General features: G+C 45.0%; 1 pseudogene; it reads right to left on the bottom strand.

Moving 5' to 3' along the window:
• Positions 1 to 5,872: 5,872 nt before the first annotated feature.
• On the bottom strand, positions 5,873 to 6,531 carry LOC121459713 (annotated as a pseudogene).
• Between the last annotated feature and the right edge of the window lie 456 nt (positions 6,532 to 6,987).

The following is a 6,987-nucleotide window of genomic DNA, read 5'->3' as shown; positions in this document are numbered from 1 at the left end:
TTTGTTTTGTTTGGAGACAACTGTCCTGGAACTTGCTATACAGACCGGGCTGATTTTGAATGTATAGAAATCAGCCTGCTGCTTCCTCTCAAGTGCTGGGATTAAAGACGGAAGCTGTCAGACCTGACACTGCATTCTGTTCAAGCACTTGTGTGGTAGTCCTTATGTGATTTTTCTTGTTTGAGGTACCAAAGGCAAGTCACATGCCCATAATCACATGTTTCAGATAAAGAGTATGGGTGAAACATTTGCCTCAGTCTTGGTCGCTGAGTGAGGTGCTGATATAGGTTATTATTTTTGGAATTGTGCTATTGCAGAGGCATAGGCGCTGCTGTAAGTATTCAGAGGGAGGGAGATGAGAGCCTGTTGATGATGTAAACAAAGCTGATTTTATTTTGAGAATTATACATGCTCAGAACTGAAGTTCTTGGTACCTTTTCATTTGCTGTGATTCAGGTGTCAGAGAGGAAAGTGCTTTCATGATCATGGAAGCAGTGCTCTAGTCCTCACCGTAGCTCTACCTTTCCTCTCTCAACCTAAGCTTAGGAAGCTCTTTGGCAGGGCCAGAAACTGGGCTTCAGCACAAATTCCTCACATTCAACCTTGTTGATGCCATGCCATTCTGTACCCTGTGTGACATTTGCCATTCTCCTGGTTGCCCCAAGGTTGTCCCTCAGGACTAGTGCAAAATTTGACTTGCTGGTAGGCTTTTCTGATTAGGGACCTGAAAGCAGACTTGCTGCTAGACACTAATTGGGCAGCACTAGAAATCCTCTGGAGGGATTTCCAGGAGGGGAGGGCACCCATGTCCAAGAGCTCCCTTTTGGTATTAGGGACATGGCATGGTGTCAAGACATATGCCTCTGCAGACTGGCAGACCCCACAGTGCCTCTCTGTAGCTGAGGCTATGACAAGGGGCCAGGAATGGGGCTGGGCAGAATGCAAGTGAATGGGCCCTTTGATCCATACGCCATGGAGTTCACAGTTCCCAGAACTCCTGAATGAAAGCCTGTCCTGGCTCACATTCATTGGAGGCTCATTGACCACAGAGCCTTGTGACCTTTGGTGGCTGGCCGTAGACGAATGTTGTTTGCTGGCACTGCACATTCTACAACATTGCAAGTTTAAAAAGTGCTTACTTTTTTTTTTTGAGTTTTTAAAGTTTTGCTTTTTAATTTTATTTAAAAAATGTAAAATAGGTGTGGTGACACACTCCTTTAATCTCAGCCCTCAAGAGGCAGAGGCAGGCAGATCTATGAGTTTGAGGCCAACGAACCTGGTCTCCAGGATAGCCAGCATTTTCACTCAGAGAAATCCTATCTCGTAAACCAAAAAGATAGCTAATATATATGTGTATGTGTATGCTTTGGTCATATGCCCTCCATTATCATTATTCTCTCCTCCTCCCAGCAAACACTCTTCCCAACAAGTTTCCTCTCATGTTTGTGTGTGTATGTGTGTATGTCACTGCATTTAATTAAGGTTGTGTATTTGATCAAGGGCAACAACGTAACAGTGGCTATACCACTAAAGACTATTCCTTTCTACCCAAACAACTGTTAACTGCCTCTAGATCCTCAGGGAGGGTGGGACCTTATAACCGTCCTTCCCCATCCATGATGGAATATTGGTAGGCCCCAGTTTCCAGCAGGCCTTGTGCTGTGAGTTCATGGGTACAACAGCCATGGAACAGCCAGCCCCATTCACTACAGTCATACAGTGCTTGAAGATTGCTGCTCTTTCAGAGGATCCTAGATTAGTTCCCATCATCCTTCCCACGTTGGTCACAATTGCCAATTACTCCATCTGACCCGAGGGGGCACCTGTATACACAGACATAAATTTTAAAGACATTTAAAAACAAAAAACTTAACCGAGTGGTGGTGGTGCTCCCAGTACTTGGGAGGTAAAGGCATGTGGATCCATGTGAGTTTGAGGTCACCCTGGTCTACAAAGCGATTTCCAGGACAGCCAGGACTGTTTCAGGAGAAATCCTATCTCCAAAAAACAAAAGCAAAAAAATTTGACAATGCTCTGGCGTTAAAGAAATTAACATTGGGAGGTAGAGCGATGGTTCAGTTGGGAGAGCACTTACCAAATAAGCTTGACCTGAGTTAATTAAGGTCCCTACACCACATAAAACAATCTCCACCATGTTGTCTACACTAGGAAGGCAGAAACAGGACAGTTCCTGGAGCTGACTGGCCAGCCAATCTAACTGAACTGGTGAGTTCATTGAGAGACTATTTCAGAAAATAAGGTGGGGTATAATTGAGGAAGACATTTTACAAGAACATCTGGCTTTTCACTTGCACCCACATGCATTTGTGTGCATATACACCCAGACACGCATAAACTAACAGTGAGCCTGCTTTGTTCTGAAGGCTTCAGAATCAAAGCACACTGGCTCACCAAGTAATTAATAGCATTCCCATTTTTTCAGAAGAGGAAAAATGGTGTTCTTAAAGTTAAATAAATTTACACAAGGACACATGGTAATTTAGGACAGGCGTGAAGCAATCCACATGCTTTGGATTAAGCTGTTAACTTCAGTGCTATAGCTGTAGGCTATAGTGGACTCATGAAATTGATGAATTCTGTCACCTCTGCCCATTGTTACTGGGAATTTTCCTTAAGCAAGTGCTTAAGAACATGTCACACTACAATCTCAAAATAATTAAGCATTTGTTTTTGCTTCTTTCCAGTATTCCATTTTACTAATGAAGAAATGGTCTAAAAGAAGCCAGGCATGGTAGTGCCTACCTGGTCCCAACTACTTGAACTTGGATAGGCAGGGCAATTGCTTGAGCCCTGGAGTTGGAGGCCAGCCTAGGTAACATAGACCCTGGCTCAAAAGAAGAAAAAGCCTCAGAATCAAGTCATCAACTACAGTCTGTCATGTTTCTAAAAGACAGGTACCCTTGCTCTGAGATCTCTGGGTATCTGTGTCACTGTCAACTTGATTTGGAGTTAGGAGACACCTGTGGTCATGTCTGTGAGGTTTCCAGAAAGGTTGAACTGAAGAGGGAGGAAGACCAATTGTGAACGTGAAGGGCACCATTCCATGGGCTGATGTCCAGTACTAAATAAAATGGAAAAAGACAAAGGAGCTGGTGGCACATACCTTGTATCCCAAGGGTTACATGGTGAGACTTGTCTCGAACAAATAGAGCTACCTCACCATGATAATGGACTGGACCCTTAAGCTGTGTGTCCCAAATGAATGAACATCTCTCCCTGGTTGCTTTTGTCGGGTACATTACAGGACAGAATGGTAGTTATGTTTTGGAAAGAATATTAGGACCAGCATTGTTAGGTCAAAGTGTATATATCTGGTTCCTCCTTCCCTGGAATAGACCCACTCTGCCTCCTGGGAGCTGTGTTCAGTCATTGGAAAGGAGGAATGCCTTCCCAGACGGGGTTTAAGAGCAAAATGGCCTGTGCCTGCTCCCATGTCTGCTGTTGCTCTTTTTGTGGAAAACCGAAAGCAAATGGAATGCAGACTACAGGTCTCTAAGAATTTCTGGCCATGTGGCATCAAGAAAATGGCTGGTGAGTCACTCACTCTAGGCTAAGCCCCTTTCTTGGAGCTTGTTTCAGACCCTGGTAGCTCAGACTGTCTCCCTCCTTAGTTGTTAGAGTGTCAAATGCCACTGTGGTAAACCATAGAATACTAGATGGATGAGGAACCATTCTAAGAGTTGATGATCTCTAGGGCTGGAAGTTGGATGCTGGGGTTAAGTCCATAGAAGTTTAATTGGCCCAATCCTTCAAATACAAGCATATTGTGAGAACAGGTCATATCTGAGACTGTCAAACTAGCCTGGGACCCTATGCAACTGACTACTTCTTAGAGCCTCAATTTACCTACCTGTAGAGTAGAACATGCATAATAAAATTACTAAAAGATTACAAGAGATGGCACAACCAATTTAGAAAGCAATTTACCAGTTACTCAAAAAGGTTAAACAGGCTGTCATGATAGTTCAGCAGGTAAAGGCCCATGCCTGATGACCTACGTTTGATACCCAGAATCCATGAGGTAGAAGAAGGAAAATGACTCTTCATAATTGTCTCTGACTTTTGCACATATGCTATGCATGAGCACATGCATACACACTACTTATTTATTGTTTTTGGTTTTCCCAAGACAGGGTTTCTCCATGTAGCCCTGGCAGTCCTGGAACCCACACTATAGACCAGACTGGGATCAAACTCGCAGAATTCTGCCGCTTGAGTACTGAGATTATTTATTTTTTTATTTTATTTTATTATTATTATTATTATTATTATTATTTTTTTTTTTTGGTTTTTCGAGACAGGGTTTCTCTGTGGTTTTGGAGCCTGTCCTGGAACTAGCTCTTGTAGACCAAGCTGGTCTGGAACTCACAGAGATCCGCCTGCCTCTGCCTCCCAAGTGCTGGGATTAAAGGCGTGTGCCACCACCGCCCGGTTTGAGATTATTTTTTTAAAGTTTAGCCAGAGTTACCATTAAAACCTAGAAATTCCACTCCTAGGAAGTTCTAGGAAAAATGAAATATGTTCCCTGATCAAACAACATTATTCCAAATAGAAAAAGAAAAAGAATCAAATGACTCTCACTGATGAATACTGTATAAATATGGTATGTCCATACAATGAGTATAATTTCAGCCATGAAAAGACTAAGGCACTAAGAAGCACTCAAATATAGATGTATCTTAGAAGCAACAAAAAGAAAGCTTAAGGCTAGCCTGTATCATAAGACAAAACCCTCTCTTAGAAAACTGGACACACGCCGGGCGGTGGTGGCGCACGCCTTTAATCCCAGCATTTGGGAGACAGAGGCAGGCGGATCTCTGTGAGCTCGAGACCAGCCTGGTCTACAGAGCTAGTTCCAGGACAGGCTCCAAAACCACAGAGAAACCCTGTCTCAAAAAAGCAAAAAAAAAAAAAAAAAAAAAACTGGACACACAAAATGATGGCTAACCACAGATAATTGTGATGTCTAGAAAGAGCAAATCTGTAGGCACAAAGTAGAGTAGTGGTTGCCAGAGATGGCGAGGAAGACTGAGAGTGACCATTATTGAATAGTAATTTCTTTGGACAATAAAAATGTTGGAAAATTGGATTGCAGTGTTTGTGTAACTCTAAGGATGCTAAAGAACCATGGTATTGTACTATTTATTTGCGTTAAGGCCTTTGTAGCCAAGTCGGCCCAGAAACTCATCATGTTTTAGTTTACTGAGTGCTGAGATTATAGGCATGCATTAATTTATATTTATTGGTGCATGTGTGGATGAGTGGATAGGGTGATGGAATTCAAATCTAGAAACTACACTTTAAACAGATTTGGGGTATATTAGTCGTATCTCTATAAAATCATTAGGGGAGCCAGGCATGGTGGCCCACACCTGTAATCCCAGCACTTGGGAGACTAGGGAGGGCCCTGGGCTACATAGGGTCTGGAGACCCTATCTCAAAACAATACAAATCAACCTTCACCAAAAAAGGTGTTGGGAAGGAAAAAGATTACAAGGGAAAGTAGAGCTTAGGTCAGGTTTGTTTTTGTTCTCCCCCCCCCCCCCCCAGACAGGTTCTCTGTTCTGGATGGAACTCACTTTGTAGACCAGGCTAGCCTCGAACTCAGAGAGATCCGCCTGCCTCTTCCCGAGTACTGGGATTAAAGGCATGCGCCACCACGCCCGGCTCGGTATTTTTTCTTTTTTCGAGACAGGGTTTCTCTGTAGCTTTGGAGCCTGTCCTGGAACTAGCTTTTGTAGACCAGGCTGGCCTCGAACTCAGATCCACCTGCCTCTGCCTCCTGAGTGCTGGGATTAAAGGCGTGCGCCACCACCGCCCTGCTCTGTATTATTCTTTTTTTTTTTTTTTATCAATACAAGTCTTTTATTGTCCCAAAAGATACCCCAAATCATATTAAAATTCAGGTTCTTGTTTCTGGAACTGGTAACTTAGGTCTACTCATCAGCCTGCTGCACTGTTCCGTTTTCAGACACATAGATACCATCCAAAAACTTCCTGATATCCTTGTTCTTAACTGTTGTGGCCTGCTGTATCAGAGCCGCCGAGTTTGAAACAAGTTCAATATCATTTCCTTCAAGGACTAATTCATCCTTCTGGGCTTGAGAGACAGAACAAGCAACGCCTGTCCTCATCCGAACCCTGCGGATGTATTTTTCACCCAAGAAATTTCGGATTTCAACCAAAGACCCATTCTCTTGAATAACGACGTTGATGGGGAAGTGAGCATACACGGACCTCATCTTGTAGCGGAAGCCCAGCGTAACACCCTTGATCATGTTTTGAACGTGGCTGCAGATGGTTCTGACGGTGGCCAGTTCCTTCCTGTTGCCCCACCATTTGTCAACCCGGAGCCCTCTTCTTCCCAAGAAGGCTCAGCTCTACGTTGATGTGATTGAAGTCCCTCCGGGGGGTTCCTCTGGGGCCCTTCACAATGACTGTGCGCCCCTTCAGAGCGATGTCCACATTTTCTGGAATGTCGACCGTCTGATTGCTGAGAATGGTCTTCATTCTAGCAGTAGATGGGGCAAAGAGCTCTGTATTATTCTTATAGCGTCTCCCACGAGTTAATTTAAACGCCCCTAAACAGCAGCAAGGTGATTCAGATACCTAAACCCACTAGCTTCTGATCATTGTAATTGAAAGAGTGAAGCAGCCCCACCCGCGACCCTGTTTCGCAAGGACCGGGCCCAAAGAGGCAGAGGCGGGCGGGACCTCCGGGGAAGCCCTGGGCCTTTGTCCCGAGAGCCGCAGCAGGTGACACGCCAGCGCCGGGCCAACCCGGAAAAGCCAGAAGAGCTCGTCCAGGTGAGTTTGTGTGATTGGCAGCCAGGGAAGGAGGGTCCGTGGTCACGGTTGTCCCGCCCCCTCACGTCGGTCCAGTTGGCGCCAGCCTGGAAGAGGGGCGGGGCCCGGGCCCCTCGGCACCCATTGGGCGCGTGGTGGGAGCTCCCTGGGGAGCCGCCC

Source organism: Microtus oregoni, unplaced genomic scaffold (genome assembly GCF_018167655.1).
Source record: "Microtus oregoni isolate MIOR12 unplaced genomic scaffold, Mior012 000019F_ref0000042, whole genome shotgun sequence".
Taxonomy (NCBI): domain Eukaryota; kingdom Metazoa; phylum Chordata; class Mammalia; order Rodentia; family Cricetidae; genus Microtus; species Microtus oregoni.
Note: the sequence above shows the minus strand (reverse complement) of the source record. Positions and strands in the feature narration are given on the sequence as shown.